This window comes from Coptis chinensis, chromosome 8 (genome assembly GCF_015680905.1).
Source record: "Coptis chinensis isolate HL-2020 chromosome 8, ASM1568090v1, whole genome shotgun sequence".
NCBI classification, from domain to species: domain Eukaryota; kingdom Viridiplantae; phylum Streptophyta; class Magnoliopsida; order Ranunculales; family Ranunculaceae; genus Coptis; species Coptis chinensis.
In genome coordinates, this window is record NC_141463.1 from 29103990 (window position 1) to 29123688 (window position 19699).

At 37.4% G+C, this 19699-nt stretch overlaps 1 long non-coding RNA gene across 8 annotated transcripts; it reads left to right on the forward strand.

Moving 5' to 3' along the window:
• The first annotated feature begins 18182 nt into the window (after window positions 1–18182).
• On the forward strand, window positions 18183–19497 carry LOC147480970 (uncharacterized). Of its 8 annotated transcripts, none has more exons than XR_015204956.1 (4): window positions 18183–18277; window positions 18410–18914; window positions 19262–19343; window positions 19455–19480. It is a non-coding gene; the product is annotated as an uncharacterized LOC147480970 (long non-coding RNA). The 8 variants fall into 8 exon arrangements; XR_015204957.1 differs by adding an exon at window positions 19059–19162 and having other exon boundaries at window positions 18220–18914; window positions 19262–19307; window positions 19455–19469; XR_015204960.1 differs by adding an exon at window positions 19059–19162 and having other exon boundaries at window positions 18220–18914; window positions 19272–19307; window positions 19455–19469.
• The last annotated feature ends 202 nt before the right edge of the window (window positions 19498–19699 follow it).

The window sequence follows — 19699 nt, forward strand, 5'->3', positions numbered from 1 at the left end:
AAAAGTATGATTGTTAAGGGGTTAAAACTACAGTTTTGGGCTCTTATCAGGGGCGCAGGTGCGCTCCGTGCAATTTTTTTTTTTTTTTTTTTTTTTTTTTTTTTTTTTTTTTTTTTTTTTTTCGAGGAAGTTTAATGCTGAAAAAGACAACCACAGTTAGAATCGAAGAAGGGTGGGTGGGTGAAATGGGACTTTAAGAAGAGTACTTATACTATGAAAACAATGCGAAAGTGAAACTAAGATGGCAGCGGCACCATTTGATAAACGATAAAAAGATAAAGTTTACCTACGAAATGAACGATGAAACTCAAAACGTAAGTAAACTAAAACTTAATTACATGTCTAAGTTTATCAAAGATTGTTCTACTCTCGATCTATTGAACAGATATAGTGAAGTAGGAAGTTCGTTCCACTCCTAGTCCTTTCGCATACTGTGTTTTCTAGTCTAATTACTCTACTCTAAGTCTAATGAGAGATTTACGAAATGATAACTAGACTAGGATGCAACTACCCACAAGATGCAACTAGTCGACTATTTAAACAACTATGGGAATACTACGTCGATTCTATGATAATGAGTTAGAGGGGGATTGATTCCACCTTAGCTCAACTTAATCCACTAACGACGAATCGTCATAATCCGAATTGAATCGCCATGAAAACAATGCGGTTATTCCTAATCCCTAATTACACATGGCATTTCTACCAATTCATAACTAGCATGTGAATGATTACACCCATTCTCATGGTGAACTAATCATTTCTAGAGTGGAAAGGAAATTACGACGACTCTACGATAATCGGAATCAAGCTTTCATCAAGGCTTATCAACCCCCTAATGGAGGTTTAGCCGAGAATCATCCATTATCATTCCCAATCAAATTGAACAAGACATGATATAAAGATTGAAACTTTGCTTATTTAAACTCAAATGAAAACTACTCATGCAAAAATCTATTCAATCTAATAAAGACAAATAATTGAATCTAAGAATTGAACTAAATAAGTAAATGGAAAATGAAACTAGATTACCAAGAACACTATTTTATTAATCTAATGAATAATAAAACAATGATTCAAATACTAAATTAATAATCTACTTTGTTCTAAAGTAATTAATTAAACATGAAACTAGATCTAAAACAAGATATGAAAAACTAATTAATTAACTAATTGAAATTCTAAAACTAAGTTCTAAAACTAATTAATGGAGGCTAACTAATCCAATTTTTAATCTAGGTCTAACTATCTACCATTAACAAAGAGCTAAGCTTTTGTTTTTATATGTTTCAGATCCAAAAATTGTGCATGGGCTTGGAGCCATGTTTTGGGCCAGAGAATCAGGCCCAAACCCAATTCTTTCAATCCAAAAAGGCCTCTTCAGTTGCAGTTGGCTTCAACAGACTTTTTGTCCACTTTAGCTCTTCTGATTGGGTCAACGCTTAAACCATTGGAAAGCTCTTTCCGAGCCAGTCGTTTTGACATAAGGTAGGCCCAATTCAGTGGGGTCCAAAGATACGCCGCCCGGAAGTTCTGGCGACTTTGTGTCTTTGTTTTTTGCCCGCATCGACTTTTCAGCTTTTGAACGGGCTTTACAAAGGCTTTGTTTTCTTGAATCTTGGCCTTTAATCATGTAACTCCTTAGCAACTGACCTTTGCTCCTTTATCTTGCTAAAGTGGCACATTTTTGCACATCATGGACTTTGAAGCCTGAAATGCATAAAAAACACGTAATCAGTATTAACTCTTAATTATTACTCACATAATTTGTCTAAAAGTATGATGGTTAAGGGGTTAAAACTACAGTTTTGGGCTCTTATCATTTAACAAAAGCTTATCCCCGTCATGAATGTCAACTCCAATCCATGTAATTTCTGTTCGAGTCCTGAGCATCCCGACTCCTATTGTCTTCTCGCCTATGAACAACAACAATCACAACAAGATAATATTTGTATCATTAATAGCGAACCTAACGCAGCTTGGCGACAAAACCCCAACTTTGGTTGGCGAAATAATCAAGAACCGCCAAGGTTGTTTAACCAAAATATTAGGCCAACAAACAATTACAACCAAGCTCCACCGGGGCAAGGACAAGGTCAGGGTAATTATAATTATAACAACCAAGCTCAACAACGACAAAGACAAGGTCAAGCACAAGGTCAGGGTTATTATAATAATTATAATGCTAATAGAGGTATCATTCTAGTAAATAATAACTATCAAAATCCACCCATTAATAATCAACGTGACATGGTTCCTGTAACACAACCTATAGCTAACACTACTCCACAACCGGATCGTTTTGAGGACTATATGCAAACCCAACAACAGATTTTACAAGCTATCCAACTTTTCTTACAATAGATAGCACAAGAGAAGGTACAAACAAAAAGTGTGTTTCCAGGATAAGCGATACCTAATCTTAAAACAACAAACACAGCCTTTGAGGTAAACGGTAGTACTAGTACGGAAAATGAAAATGTAGGTGAGCTAAATGCCATCACCACTCTTCGTTTTGGGAGAGTGGTTGATAACAACGTAACTATACCTATAGTTACCCCACAAGTAGTCCCTACACCAGAGATTGAACTAGATACCGAAATAGAAACTGAAGAGCCTACCCCTGTAGAGGTACCATCCAGTTAAACCACAACCTAAGAAACATAACGCCAAGGTTAAACATCCTGTTGATCCATATGCTAAATATAGAGAGAAACCACCGTTTCCTCAAAGATTAGCTATGTTAAACAAGGATACAAATTTTGACGAGATTAGGGAATTTTTGAAAATCTAACGATAAACTTACCTTTTCTTTAAGCAATTAAAAAGTTACCTCACCATGCTAAATTTCTCAAAGAGTTGTGCACTACTAGGCGTAAGACAAAGATTCCTAAAGATGCCTTTTTAACTGAACAGTTTCCAACTTTAACGGAACATAATGGAATCGTTAAGTACAAGGACCCTGGTCGTCCTACTGTACAATGCACTTTAGGGGATACTCACACGACCACTGCGGTTTTTTAGACCTGGGGGCGAGTGTTAACTTACTCCCTTATTATTTATATAAACAAATATGTCTACAGGAAATGCAACCTACAACAATGACGTTGCAATTAACTGATAGGTCTATCAAGTATCCTAAGGGTGTAGTGGAAAACATGCTTGTTAAGGTTCAGGATTTCTACTATCCTGCTGATTTTGTTATCCTCGATACAGAAGTCGCTAATGACTCTGTTCCGATCATTTTAGGGCGCCCTTTCTTGGCAACTACCAACGCACTTATAAACTGCCGCGATGGTTCGATGTCCTTGTCTTTTGGCCATCTTTCTGTTGAGGTCAATGTTTTTAAAATGATGAAACAATTACCTGATACGACTATCGATGGAGAGGTTAGCATGATATAAAGCTTAGCTCAACAGTATTTTAACAACATGTTTCCTGAAAATCATATGCACCAATTCATTTCCTTTGGAAGTTCTACTTTCGACAAGGACTCCTTGGATGTAGATGAAATTGAGGAAGATTTTCTTCAACTCTTTTGCAACTTTTCTTTGCCACCTCGCGAGTCCCCACTTATCAACATCCATTCATCCCTTGACGCTATGACGGAAGATGAATTTTTCACCCTCTATCCTAGTGATTATGTTGACCCACCTATTGAGGAATGTCTTGCATATATCAAGGCTTCTAATGATCTAGACCTGATAGCTCTAGCTGACACTCATTCATCTTCCCTCACCAATTTTCCCCACCTTCCACCTTTTCAAAGGAACCTGGAGTTTGCGCTTGACCCTCGTGCTTCTTCTGTGCTTAATGAATTTCTAAATCCTCCTAATACGGAAATAATTCCCAAGGGAAAGGCACTTGACACCTTCATTTTCAGAATTGAGACAGTTCCTACCTACACCATGAATGAGTTTTATGCTAAACCCATATTCTTATTTCTTCCATTCCTTACGTCTAAAATTTATCCATATCTACCATATCTTCCACAAACATTCATTTTCTTAAGATCATTCACTTGGACACCCTCTCGATCAAAGATGAAGAAGACGGTGCATGCTCGGTTACATTCTAGATCTATCAGACCTTTCTTTCATTTCACTAAGTTGCGTTGTAGAAAATCTTGGTGCTTGATTCTATTTGGAGGTGCATTCCATGGTAATTATTTATGGAACGATCCACAACTATTTCGGTTGTTGATATATGGTAAACTGCATATCAAGTATATAAATATGTTTTAAATATAGTCTTGAGTATTTGACTATAAAAGACTCATTTTGTTGTTGGTGTACTTCCTTTCACTTCCATAGATTGGCAAATGCACTATCCAGGTAACCAGACCCTCCCTATGGAGTGTGTGGTTGTAAATACCGGATCTTAAGTCCACGTTTAACCTAATTCACATTTTCCACTCTTGCATGTTTTCTCGGTTTTTGATTCCTGTTCCTTTATGGTGTGAATTATGCATTTATTGCTTTCTTGTTTTTCTCTATTATTTTTTTTTCAAAAAAAAATAAAAAATAAAAAATAAAAAATAAATAAATAAAAATAAATTTCTAAATCATAAAAATAGTAATGTAGGAAGTCTCGGGAATCTGACTTTAAAAGACCCACTTTTAAAACAAATTTTCTAAACTCTGTTGTCAAAAATTTGTTTGGGGTGGGGTGTTTGTTTTTCTGTTCTTGATTGTTCAACTTCCATTTGTGTTGCTTAGGCTATTTAATTATATTTCGATTCAGGTTGACATTATCTATGAATTTAGATTTCATTTGTTCGCATAACTTACATTATGCACGCACTTCGAGCCATTTTCTATCTTCTTATATGTCACCCACAGTTGGAATAGAGTGTTTTATGGATCATTGGATTGGAAATTCTCTCTTGATCGTTTCCATATCTCATACCCATAAATCGGACCGGTAACAAAGCGGTAATTTTAGTTTGAAGTTGCACGAAAAATCGACAAATTTCAAAAAATCGAATTAGGCTTGAGCCCAAATCTCGCATGCACGTGCCATGCACGTGCGTTCCCTTCCTTCTTACCACAACATATCGCGAGTTTTCCTATTCATTTCCGCCATTAACAAAGCTTCAAAACCCTAACCAAATAATAATAATAATAAAAAAGAAAACCTAACTACACCCACGCCCAACAATTTAAAACAACACCAAATCTTCTCCAAAACATTCCCCCACCAATTCCGACCTTTTGGAATACCAAAAAAATACAAAAATTCACAAATTTTGAACTGCCACCGCCACCACCGCGCCTCCTCCTATTATTTTTAGTGAGTTTGATTTCAAACTCTTTCCCTACCTTATTCAAACCCAAACATCCTTTCAAAACTTACAATGACTCAAAGACGGAGAACTTTGCCGGAACAAGCTTTTACGGCCGACCGCTTCGCTCCGTTTTATGGTGACGAGATGATTAGGAGGGATTAGAATAGGTTGTGGTATTCGACTGATGATTTCTACCACTCCAATTTGGTCGAACAATTCTATAAGAAGAGGGAGTTGGATGGGAATAGAATTTTTGTTATGGTGGTTGGGACGAGGAGAGAAGTATCGAGAGAGTTGTTGGCCGAGATTTTAGGCATCACGCGGGAACGCCACCTTGACACCACCTTGCAGGAATCCCAGTATATTGGAGTTCCTGCATTGATGAAAATCTTGTCGTGGAGGTCGGTACAATCGAATTCTCATTACGTTCGGCGATCGTCTTTGCAAAACCAACCAACCGGGTAGCTTTCGGTGGATTGGTAAGAACGCCCTCGGGAAGGACAAAGTCGGCGACATCGGTCCGACATGCACCGTGCGTTCTCTCGGATATTGCGGCGAAGAGGTATAATTTCTGCATTCTCGAGTTTATATTAAATGTGATTAGAGGAGTTGGAAAGAGCTTTAAATGCGCCCTTTCCGATATTGATCACTAAGATCATGCTGTCTTTTAGAGCTGTCACAAAATATGTTCGTATTATGATAAAATTGCATTCAAATGCAATTATTTATACAGAGTGTATCCAAAAGACTTGGAAGTTGCCGGAAGATAGTGTGGTTGATTCGGATAAGGAAATGGAGGATATGACATGTTTGGATGAAAATGCCTTGGATAGGTGTACTTCTGATTTAGAACGCATGCAAGTGCTGCAAAGTGGCTTGCGTTGCGTTTATGATATTTGTGAAGATATACGAGATATGAAGATTATATTTTGAAATAAACAAAAGACCCTTCAAACGAGTTTTGAAGTGCTCGACAAGAGCCAGGCGGATCTCCATTATAACATGGAGACAGTCCTCCAACATCAGGTTGTGCATTATACAGAGATGAAGGCTGAGATAGAAGCACAATGCAAGTTCAGAGAAGATATGCTTGAACGTTTCCCACCCCACGGGGGTTCTTCTTCTGAGGAGGCGTCTGTGAGGCACGAGCGTCGTCGCCAAAGGGCGGATGGCTCGGGACCATCGGGAACTCAGGCCTAATCCTCTTCTCATGTTCCATCTTCCACCAGTAGCGGATGGTTTAGAGAGTTTATGGATTAGATGTTGTTTTTATTGTTCCTTTTATGTTTTTATTTGTTTTTATTAGTTCGTATGTTAATTTTTAAATTCCGTAGTTAAATTTGAATTCGGTAGTTAATTATATTTGAATTTGAATTTGAATTTAATTTGGTTCTTTTCAAATTGTGCGTTGATTTTATTGTTAATCCCACCTTCCCGAATTGTTTGGGGGTGGTATTATTTATTCTAGCATGATTTTTATATTATCCTCAATTTAAGAAGTTGTTTTGGAGTAATTGTTGAGAATATTGCCGATATTGGCATACCTATGATTAAATGTTGTGGTAGGATAAAATCTAAAAGAGTTAGAAGTTACTATTCTAAATTCAATCTAAAAGATATTAGGTTTGTTTTGGAATCAAGAATATGGGTTGTTTCCGTTTCAGTTTTGGAAATTTTTTGTTTCCGGCAATTGCCTTAAAACTTTTTGGCCACTTCCCGATTCGTTTTGGAAACTCAAAACCTATATAAACTCTATTCATTCTCCACACAAAACTCATATCTCTCATTTTCATCTTTCACCTTTCACTCCCAAATTTTCCTTATTTTCCTTCTCACTTCAAAGACTTCAAAGCAGCTGGCCGGGCCCTGCGCTTTAGTAGTAGCCACCTACCAAAACACTGTAAGTCCAGTTTTCCCTTGAGCCTGACCGCGCCCTCATAAGACCAAACCTGAGCACGACCCGCGCCCAAAACACTGTGAGTCCAAATTCTGCGGAGCCGCGACCGCATACAAGGCTTAGTCGAGGCGCACCCGTTCCCTGACCTCCTTAGGCATGAAAAATTCCGTTTTTTTGTTGGTTGTTCCAGGATCGTTTGCAGCTCTTCTGGAGAGTAGTTTTGTGATGACATCCCCTTGTATCATACCGGAATAGTCTTTTGAAGACTTGTTCCAAAGTGACACCTATGGTGCGTGGTTTCGCGAGGTAATCATTTTAGCAGGCTGGGAGCCGCTATTGGTAAGTCCTGATGAACTTTATTTTCCTACACTTACATCTTATTTTTATGATAATTGTAAGTTCTTCGATAGACTGGATGGAGAACAAGTGTTCTCCATCACCGTTGGGGACGAACCGATGGAAATTTCCAGGTTCTTGTTAGCCTTTGTTCTTGGACTTGCTATGCCCGCTGAAACATAAGACTCATAGGCCTATTTGGTAGATAATATGTACATGTATAACTATGAGGATTTGCATGAGCATTACGGGGAAGGAATCTTTAGGATAGAGGACCAAGGGGAATATAACGTCGCCCTTGGTAGCCTGTCTACGAATGTGGGCACTGATATGTTTTAGATCATGCTAAACATTAGAGGGGAATGACGTTATTCTTCTGTGAATGACGAAACTTGTGATATTTTCCTTGCTTTAGCCGGGGGACGTACACTCTACGATATTCCCCAGATCCTCATGTCTAGTTTAGCCCGAGCCCATAGCATGAGGCATAAGTACCTTCTTATGTTTGTTTTAGTTTGCCGTATTATGCTATGTTTCTTCCCTATTTTTGTGCCCGCTTCACAGATTGGGTTGGGGTCGACATTGTGAGATCCACCAATTGTATTATTCGATCTTTCCATGCAATGACTTGGCCAGGGTGGAGGATACAACTTCATCAGGTTGCTCCTTACACCCCATCCGACCAAGTGGTGCTTGATAGGTTAGCTATAGTTGATGATAGATGGCGTGAAGCCTGGCAAATCACCATGGCGTGGCAAGATGCGAAGGAACCTCATTTCTTTATTGAAGAGGATGAGGATGATGCTTAAACGCGGGAGTTAAGGTAAGTTTTTAGTTTCAGTTAGTGTCTGCTTATGTCCCAAGCAATTTGATTATTGTTAACCCCATAATGGGTGGAACTCATATAGAGTTGCGTTTGTTTTTCTTTTTCTATATTAGTATGTTTTAACCTTGTTCTGCATATGTTCCAGAATTTCACGCGTCTCCATGGTATTTCTCTACCCTTTTTATTTAAATACTTTAAGGACAAAGCATGCTTCTTGTTTTGGGGGCATAGAAACATGTGTAATTAAGGCATCTGTTAGGATATAGATATGTATAATATGCACTTGTTTACTAGTTAAAAATTCAAAAAATTTAAAAATATAAATAAAAAGTTTATGATGTACATTTAGGAATATTGGTATTATTTTCCTTCTCTAGGCCCTTGATAATCTAGAAATCTCACGTAGCTTTTGCATTAGAATAGTTTTTAGAAACTTAGGTTAATATGTAGGTAATAATTCTTGCATCTATCTAGAAATATATTACATGAGTATCTATGATTGTTGGCAGTAAGTTTCTAAAATCTAGGATAGAGTACTTATTCTACAAATCTTGTGAGAATATAGCCTAAAACCTTATATGAGTGAAACATTTGAGAAATGACACAAGGGAGAAGTAAAATCCGGATAGAGAAATCACACGTCCACTTGCTTGATCACTATACCATATCCAAAGCGAGAATTTAGGCCCTCTTTAAATCGATATAGCCAGAAATTCAAACCTTATGAAATTATTTTCCACTGGTCGCCCCTCTGAGCCTTTCTTTAGCCTTTCATAAACCGCAAATCCTTTACCCTGTTACAAAAAAAATAATAATAAATAAAATAAAAAAAAAAAATATATATATATATATATATATATATATATATATATATCAGCCTACCCATTTTTTGAATGAGTATGAGAATAAAGATGAAGAATAGAAAAGAGAAAGACCTTTGAAATCAAGAATTTGTTAGTCGCTTTAGATAAGAAAAGAAAGTTTCCATCCAAATAAATAAATAATTAATTAAATAAAAGAAAATAAAGAGTTAGAACTCCAAAAATAGAATCAAAGGAGTCAAAAGCCAAAGAAAAAAGAAAAAATATGGCTAAGGATGGAAACAAAGTGTAGAAGCAAAAGTAAGGAACAAGGTTTTCTTTAGTTACATAATATGAAGACTCTATTATCTCAGACTTGTCCTTTTTGAATATCCATTTCCTTCATTCTTAAAACATCTCCTAATCCCCGCAACACCTAATAAAGACCTCTAGCTCAATTAGGAATAGGTTAGTGTGATAGTAAGTGACAAATGTGTTTGATCGACTCCAGCTTTCTTGTGTATCATTGAGATTGTAAGGTAAAGTGTGCCCACCTATTTGGAGGAAAGAAACTTGAGAGGGAAAAATCCGAGTGGTTTTTGTCTTGACATTTATGTGAGGACCTACTTAAGGACACTATTCGGAGTTTTCAGAAACGGACCTGCTAGTGTATTTAATAGTATTATTCATTGTATATATGCTTATTCGTAGATGATTGATTATTATGTATATATTAGCTTAGGTTTCGACTTGATTATTCTGTATTCATTGCTAGTGAGATGTATAGATAATTGAGACATAAATAAGGAAACAATAGTTTTATTTCTTAGTTGTTGTAGTATAGATGAACTTTGTGAGTACCTTCACTGGAAAACTCTCACTAGGCTATAACTCGTCTACTAGGGAATTCCTAGTGGTTTAAGGCCTTATTGCATATGGTCAATGCGCGCAATCGCACTCGGCGAAACGAGAATAGTTAGAATTCCATTTTTGGTCACTTATTCTAATTTCTCATATTTGCTCGAGGACAAGCAAAATGCTGTTTGGGGGTGGTTTGATAAGAGCCCAAAACTGTAGTTTTAACCCTTAACAATTATACTTTTAGACCAATTATGCGAGTAATAAATAAGAGTTAATGCTGATTACGTGCTTTTATGTATTTCAGGCATTAGAGTCAATTATGTGCAGAAATATGCTACTTTGGCGAGATAAAGGAGCAAAGGTTGGTTGCTAAGAAGTTCTGTGATTAAAGGCCAAGATTCAAGGAGAAAAAGCTTTTGTAAAGCCCGGTCAAGGCTGAAAAGTCAAAGTCAACGCGGGCAGAAATAACAAACAAAAGTCAGCAGAACTTCCGAAGACCGTATCTTTGGGCTCAGACCTTAGAATTGGGCCTACCATATGTCAAAACGACAGGCTTGGAATCAGCTTTCCAATGGTCGAAGCCTTGACCCAATCAGAGGAGAAGAGGTGGACAAAAAGTCTGTGGAAGTTAAATCCAGTTGAAAGGGGCTATGTAGACTAAAGAAATTGGGTTTTGGGCTCGATTTTCCAGCCCGAAATATGGCTCCTCAACCCATTCACGAAAATGTGGATCTGGTCTCCTCCATTTCAAGACACAAGACTAAACTCTTAAGAGAATTAGTTTAGGGTAGAATGTAGCCATTAGAGAATAGTTTTTAGATCTAGATTTAGACTCCATTAATTAATTAGTTTTTCATCTTGTTTTAAATTCAGTTATTGAATCATTGTTATTTATTCATTAGATTAATAAAGTTAGTTAGCTATTTATATTCTAGTTTCATTTTCTATTAATTATTTAGTTTCAATTCATAGATTTAGTTATTTATCATTATTAGTTTCAATTAAATCTTGCATGAGTAGATTTCCATAAGCAAAGTTTGTTAGAATCTTTATACCATGTCTTGCTTAAATTTGATGAGAAATGATAGTTTAATGACTCTAGGCTAAACCTCTATTAGAGGGGGTTGAAGAAGCCTTGAAGAAAACTTGATTTCGATTAGCGGAGAATAGTTGTAATTTCCATTCCATTCTAGAAAACAATTAGTTCACCATGAGAATGGGTTTGATTGTTTCACATGCTAGATGTTAGTTGGTAGAAATTACCATGAACAACTAGGGATTAGGAAGAACCAATTGTTATGCGAAAGCAGTTTAATTCGGATTACGATGATTCTTCATTAGTAAATTAAGTCGAATTAAGGTGGAGTCAATCCCCCCCCCCTAATTCTTTATCTAGTATCAATTTAGTATTCCGTAGTCGTATAAAATCATATCTTGTTAGTATAATTTCCATCGTAGTTTAAATTTCATAAAACTCTCATTAACTTTGGATAGATTGATAATCTTAGAAAATGCGGATTCAAAAGAACTAGGAGTGGAACGAATCTTTTACTCCAACTCTATGTTGATAGAATCGAGAGTAGAAATCTTTGATAATTAGCACATGTATTTAGTCTTAGTTTTACTTGCGTTAGAGTCTCGTACATTATTTGTAGGTAAAACTATTCATTTTACAATTATCACCCAACCCAAACCAATAGATGATATTGCAGATGGTGCAGACCATGACCCATCTGACTTTTGAGCAACTACCAAACTAGTTCTCACTTTATACGTCAGGAGATAAATTATATGAATCTGCAGTAATCGTCGACATCAACCAAAAACCAGGAGATAAATTCTGAAACAATCTTCTGTTCTTGCTCCTTCTCCACATGACTTTCTTTTTGTTTCTCTTCAATCTCTCCACCATTCTTCACACGCGAATTTGCAACCTCATTTTTAATCGGAATTTTAGGAAGAGAAATAGAGAAAAGAAGAACCCCATGAGAGAGGGAGAGAGTACAGAGGGGGAGACAGGTCACTCTATGTTTGAGAGAGAATAGGAGAGAAGCGAGTGCGAGAGTTTTGAGAAAACCCTTCGCGAGATTGTATTTTGAAATTTCGGTTTTTAAGTAAAGTCCGTAACCGGACGTCCGTCTGTCCGTCTAGGAGCGGGGTTGTATATATATATCTCCAATATATATATTATTATATATGTTTCTATCTATATATAATATAATATTGGAGATATATAAGAACTAATATAATATTTGACAAGGCAGAATTTTTGGAAAATGTAAGAAATAAAAGACATACTAGGGTGGAAAATTAAAATGCAAACACGTAAATAAAATATCTGACATAAATAAAATACAAGACTGGGAAAATAAAATGTCTATTGAGAATCCTCAAGGGCTGCAGAAGAAGAACCAGGAGTCCGGCGATGGCGTGCAGGATGAGCTCCCATGCATGAAGGCTAACTGCTCCTGGATATTGCCTAAAGTATGCATCACCTGATCTTGAAACTGGTGCTTGTTCACCATGAGCATTCGCTGGAACTGATTCTGGCGAGTAGTCATATGATCCTGAAATGCTTTCATGGAAGTGCACATTTCTTGCTGAAATTCGCCCATGGTGTCTGTCATCGACTTATGGCGAGTGGTCATATCCTCCCTGAATTCGCCCATTGCATGTTCCATCAATACATGGCGAGTATACATGTCTCGCATGCCACTATTCAAAGCGCGTAAGGCATCTATTGGATGGCTCATCTTGCTCATAGCAGCCTCATCAAAGAAAGGTGGAGGGTATGGGTGAGTTGAACCCACGTTATCGTGTTCAGTTGCCATTGATGCTGTGGGTTCCCATGGGGACAGTATGCACTTCTTGAAAACATGCATATTCTCATATGGCAGCATAGGGACTAATGGGGTAGCAAACATGAAACCCAAATAAATCATAACTTGCGTGGCAAGAACGGCAAGAGGGGCCGACTTGAGTGTGGTATGTGTAATGATGTCGAATAGAAAGGTTACTATGCAGAAGTTACCCTTTCGCTCCTGGAGAACCCAGAGTAGGTGCAGAAATGTCTTGTTAATGTCAGATGGCTTAGAGGTGCCAATAACATTTTGACCTAGCCATTGAGTCATGACAAGCTGGTTTCGCCGCACAAAACGTTGATACGCACATTTCCCATCCATATTATACTTGCCCTCGATTAGCGTGTTGAGCATGAGGTCATAAGTCCATGGATACACGGACTGCTGCTGAGTCAGCACGTGGTCGACCAGAGGTATTCCCATTATCTCAGAGATCAAGGTGGGTGTGACTTGGCATCACACGCCGTCGATGGTGACCCAAAAATGGTTGCCATTAAAGCCACCATTGACGTAGAACTTCAACACCAAATCCGTTGAATACATCCTGCCATTAGCATAAAAGAGATACTCCCATCCTGTAGAGTGTATTTCTGTGTCAAAAAATGGACCAAACATCCCACTTTCAAATAAGGATTCAAAATTTCTTTCCACCAAAATTCGCCTATTTCCGGCCATTTGTGATTGCAGAAAAAGGATGGATAATGATTTGAGATGAGGGGAAGAATTGGAAGTTGCTGACGGAAGGGAATTTGAAACCAAGCTGTGGTGGTCTCGCGTGAGACTCAAATATAATGTGGGGCTGTCTCGTGCGAGACTGGAACTGGAGGGGACTAGATTCGGATTTTGGGGAAGACAAAATGATATAATTAATGGTGACGCGTGGCGAGTTGTCTCGGTTTATAAATGGACCGAGAATCACGAGATTTGGTCGGCCGGGCCCAAATTTTTTTCCAAGCCCAAATCAAGCCTAAAAAAAAGTAAACGCGCACACATGACTAGTTCGGACTCCGAATTGGATAAATGAGCTACCGAAATGATTGGCATGAAAAATGCAATTATATGAGTCATGCTCAAAAGCCACAAGATTTTTTGAAAAGAATGAGGGGTGTTTTATTTATATACAATGGGTTTTTTATTTTTTTTTATATGGTTTTATTTCTATACAAGGGAGATTAATGTGAACAACACTGGATGTCCAGAAGAGTCACCATCTAAATTCATAGACAACTGTCATGTCAGCTCTAGAGCGAACCCAATCCAGCCAGACTATGGCTTTACCTTTATGTATTATGGGTCTAGGGGTAGGATGGTACCATCTTGGACCGTGCGCGCTACGGTCTAATAATATTACCCTTATTACATATGACTATCCTCAAACCGCCCCATAGGGAACTCAAAGTAACCAATTCTAGGGGTTAGCCTGGTGGAATCCATTGCCTGTATGTGTTCCAAGTAGGCAACATCCGAAGTTGAACACAAATCCTACATGCACAGCTTAATGCAAGGGGAATTTTAAAAGACAACAATATACACATATCTACATATCTAAAAGGTGAGTCTTTTTCAAGACGAATCCCAACCCATGGGAGAAACGGCGCGACAATGAAGTTTATCCTGCTCAGCTGGTGTCAGACAAAAGTATACCTTATATCGGCTAGTATTGGATATGAAGTCAAGACCTAGATAGAAAGGTGTTTGACAATACATACACCACCCCATCCTTCACGCACATCGTTTATGAGCAAAAGTACTACGACCATTACCTATTCGTGATGAGTGAGACTTACAATAAATGATTAGCTGAAGTTCGAGAGGCAGAGAATAGAAAAAGGAAAAGAAGGAAGGAGGAAATTTTTTTGGTACCCATCGTTTACCAGTAGGAACGTTTGCTAGCGATTCAGAAGACATTTATACTGAGTTTTGAAATAGAGTTTTTGTGGACTACAGCTCCGGCACTTGCAACCACACACTTCAAAGAATTTTTGAGATCATAAAATAGAAGATGGCCTAGCTACCAAAATGGCGTACCCTTTATAGAAAAAAAAAATAAGATTGAGTATGCCAAATGAAATATCTAGTCTATGTAGATCGGATCCTAAAGAAGAGTCTGTTCAACTGTTGGGGAGCATAACTCGTGGTAATGTTTGAGGCGTTGTCCATTTACTTGAAATTCGTTGTTATCTTGTGGATTAAGTAAAGAGATTGCCCCATAATGTGTCACTGCTGACACAATGAAAGGACCAGACCATCGTGTTTTCAATTTACCAGGAAAAATATGTAATCTGGAGTTGTAAAGTAAAACTTTTTGGCTAATTTTGAAATCTTTACGCAAAATGTACTTGTTGTGCACTCTTTTCATATTAGTTTTGTAGGATTTCGAGAGATCATATGCATCACTTCGAATCTCCTCAAGCTCATTTAATTACAGTTTTCACTTCTCGCCTGCCGTATTGATATTGTAATTGAGGCTTTTGATAGCCCACAAGGCATGGTGCTCAAGTTCAACTGGCAGATGACAAGGTTTTCCAAAAACGATAAGGTAAGGAGACATCCTTATAGGTGTCTTAAAGGTCGTACGGTATGCCCACAAGGCATCCAATAAGTGGAGCGACCAATTTTTTCTTGAAGGATTGACAGTTTTCTCTAGAATGGACTTTATCTCTCTGTTTGAGACTTCCACTTAGCCACTCATCTGTGGGTGATACGGAGTAGCAACTTTGTGAGTAACTCCATATTTCTTCATTAAAAACCTAAAAATTTTATTACAAAAATGTGTACCCCTATCACTGATGATAGCTTTGGGGACACCAAAATGAGAGAAAATATTTTCTTTTACAAATTTCACGACAGTCTTATGGTCATTTGAGCGACATGTGAGTGCCTCAATCCATTTGGACACATAGTCCACAACGACTAAAATATAGAGAAAACCTTGAGAAATAGAGAAGGGTCCCATAAAATGAATGCCCCAAACATAAAAAATTTCCACAATTAAAATGGGATTTAGGGGCATCATATTGCGTTGGATAATGCAACCTAGGTGTTAACAACGAATACAAGCTTTGCAATGTTCGTGTGCATCTCAAAAAAGGGTAGGCCAGTAAAAACCACATTGTAAAACCTTGGCCGCAGTTTTCTTCCCACTGAAATGACCACCGCAAGATTATTCATGACAAAAAGATAACATGTCGGTGTGTTTCCAGTCGGGAATGTAGCCACGAATGAGTTGGTCGGAATAATACTTAAAGAGGTAGGGGATCCTAGAAATAATATTTTATAGTGGATAAGAACTTTTTACGATCAGGACGTGACCAAGAGGAAGGAACTTCCTCAGTAACTAGGTAGTTAACGATATACGCGTACCATGGAGAGGAGAAAATAGAGTACAAATGCTCGTCTAGGAATGAATCACAGATGGCGTAAGAATCACTATCAATATCACTAACCAGCCTTGATAAATGGTCGGCCACCATATTTTCGGTTCCTTTCTTGTCTTTGATTTCCAGGGTGAATTCTTACAAGAGAAGGATCCAGTGGAACAATCGCTGTTTCGCGTCCTTTTTCGCGAGTAGGTACAGAAGTGCGGCATGGTCAGTATATACGATGGTGGATGATCCGACCAGGTAAGGGCAAAACTTTTCCAAAGCATAGACAACAGCTAGGAACTCTTTCTTAGTTGTCGTGTAATTACGTTGAGCGTTATTAAGAGTTTTACTAGCGTAGTAAATGACAACAGGTTTGTCATCACGACGTTGTCCTAGCATAGCACCAATAGCAAAGTTGCTAGCGTCACACATTAGTTTGAATGGTTGAGACCAATCAGGGGGTTGAATGATAGGAGCGGTAGTCAGAGCAGTTTTTAGAGTTTCAAAAGCTTGTTTATAATTGAAATTGAAGTCGAAGACCGCATCCTTAAGCAGGAGATTGGTTAAGAGTCGAGCAACTTTAGAAAAATCCTAAATGAATTGTCTGTAAAACCCAGCGTGGCTTAAAAAGGCACGGATATCGCGAACTGTTTGGGGATAGATAGAGAAGCAATTTTAACAATTTTAGCTTTATCAACCTCTATCCCGTCTTTTGAAACAATTTGACCTAGAACAATTCCTTTGGTCACTATGAAATAACACTTCTCCCAATTAAGCACCAGATTTTTCTCTTCACAACGCGTTAACACTTTAGAAAGGTTGGATAGGCAGTCATCAAAGGAGTTCCCATAAATGGAAAAGTTATCTATGAAGACTTCCATATAACGTTCCACCATATCACTGAAAATGTGAAGCATGTAGCATTGGAAAGTACCAAGTGCATTGCAAAGACCAAAAGGCATTTGTTTGTATGCAAAGGTGCCAATGGGACATGTGAAAGTTGTCTTCTCTTGATCAGCTGGATTGATGACAATTTGGAAGTAGCTAGAATAGCCATCAAGAAAATTGTAGTAAGCATGACCGGTTAAACGTTCCAGCATCTGGTCAACGAATCACTACAACAAAAGGGGTCTTTTGCAGCGCACCCTTTTGCAACGCTAAAAACTTGCTGCTAAAGGTCACCTATTGCAACGCCATATGGGACTGCTAAAAGTTTGTCGTGCTATTTGCTTTAGGGTACATGGATTTATTTATTGCGACGTCTAAAGTGTGGCAATTGGTTATAATTATATTTTCAAAAAGAAAAGAAAATGCAATTTATTTAGAGAGTTTTATCATTTACCACGCTATTGTTGCGGGTAAAGTTAATTTTATCATTTGCAACGCCTTATTCGTTGAAACAAATCTTGTAAATGTAAATTTTGTATTTAGTGTAGTCTTTATTGGCGACGAGAGTAGTGTTGCTATTGGGCTTTTTATAATGGGAGGTTTTTTTTGAATTCAGATGCAAAAACTTTCATGGGTGGGCCTATTTTTAATGTTGGCACTCTAACGAAAAAGTAAAAATGAAAAATGAAAACTTTCTCTTACTGTCGCCGCCCCACCCCCCACAATGACCCAATTCCCACCACCACCAACCCATTCCCACAGGCAACGAATCTAACCACCGTGGTAAACTAACTGTCTCTCTCCTCTCTCTTTTTATAACAGATTTTTTACTCTATAGATAATTTATTTTTTCTGTTACCCCGCCCATCGGTCAAGCGATCTTCAGATTGCTTGGTTGCTTCTCTTGTTTAGCTTAATTGATTTTGTTTCTCTTTGGGTTAACATTTCTGGTTGGTTCTTTTATTTTCTGAGGTTGGAGATGGAGAAATCAATCAAACAACTAAGAAACTTGTAAGCCCTTGAAAATCTCAGTATCTTACTTACGTTTAACTATTTAGAACTTTTTTTTACAATTGAAATGCAAATGGATTTGGTTGAGCTTCGTGTCTATGAAGCATATGTTCGTTTTACATGCGACGGGATTGGGACAATTTGGGTTTGTTTCATTTCCATCCTCTAAGTTTAATGCAAAAAGAATGTAGGAGCTTCCATTTGAATATTGTTTGCACACTAGGATAGATTTGCAAACACCATCTCACATTGTCTAGTAAATATTTCTATCTTTCAGGTTCTCGATGAGTAGAGTTTGAAGGAAACGTTTGGCTTAGACAATCGAGTGTTATATGTACGCAAAACAGAAAGCAATGGAGACCATTAAAAATTCATTAGAGACAAACAGATTTGAATGGGTATTATTTTGGTATGACTTGTAGAACTTATAGTATGATGATACAATAACATGGTTACTAACTAAGCTTAGGTTCTCTGTTTTTATCTTCTTTTATGTTGAATCAAAGAGTTGAAATGTCCAGACTGGCTAGTAGAACACTATAAACTACTCTGGTGCTACATCAGACAATGGATTAATGATCATACTTTAATCTTAGTGCCAGTTTCTGCGCTGGTGTGCCACTTCAAATGAAACTTTCAATAATTTTTCTGTAGTGGATATATGTCACATTCTGTTCACACTTCTGAGATTTACAGCTTGTAGGAGTTATCTGATATTCTTAATTCGGAGGATTCGCCGAAGTCGATATCTTTCAAGCAGAGCAGAATAACTTTACAAGCAGGTATTTTAGTTCTTTAGTTTCATTCCCATTCATTGTATAAGGATTTATACCATATACTATGATCACCAAAAAGTTATGTTTCCTTTTTGTTTCTTTAAGAGAATAGTTACATACAAAATTCTTATTTAGCGAACTGTCATATAGGCCATAGCACTCAAGATTAAGCCCATATGGAGTCAGTGTATTGACTTAAAAACCATACTTAGATACCATGAAGTGCGCGCATGTTAACTTCTTGTGAGTTTTATGTAAGTAAAACTTTATTGGTTCTATTGGTTCTTGGTTGTTTTTTTCTTCTCATCTTATTTATTTTATTGATACCATTTTATGTTTTTTGCCATGGGCAGAATATTGTAGACTGTGAAAGGCTGGGAACTTGACCAAATGTGGCAGGTTGTAGTCGTGTTTCTACATCCCATGTCCATATAGGTTTGACATGGCAAATATATTTTCACATGCATTGCTTACTTAAGTGTATTTTAGCTTTGTTTTCTTGGATATATGAGTTTACTTATGTCTTTTTTAATTTGTTTTTACCAGAGTGGTTGATTGGTTGTTGGTAGATTCTGAAAAGAACTTGGGTTGATCTTTGTCAAATCGGCAGACTTTGGGTGTTTGTGAATTTTGCTAAAAACAAGTTTTGGGATATTTGTCTAAATTAACTTGATAGTTGTGAAGATTATTGAGATGATGTATTGGAAAAGACCTTTTTGGATGCTTGAATTACTTTTGTAATGGGTGATTTTAATTAATGAAATTTATTTTCATATGATTATTGTGATGAA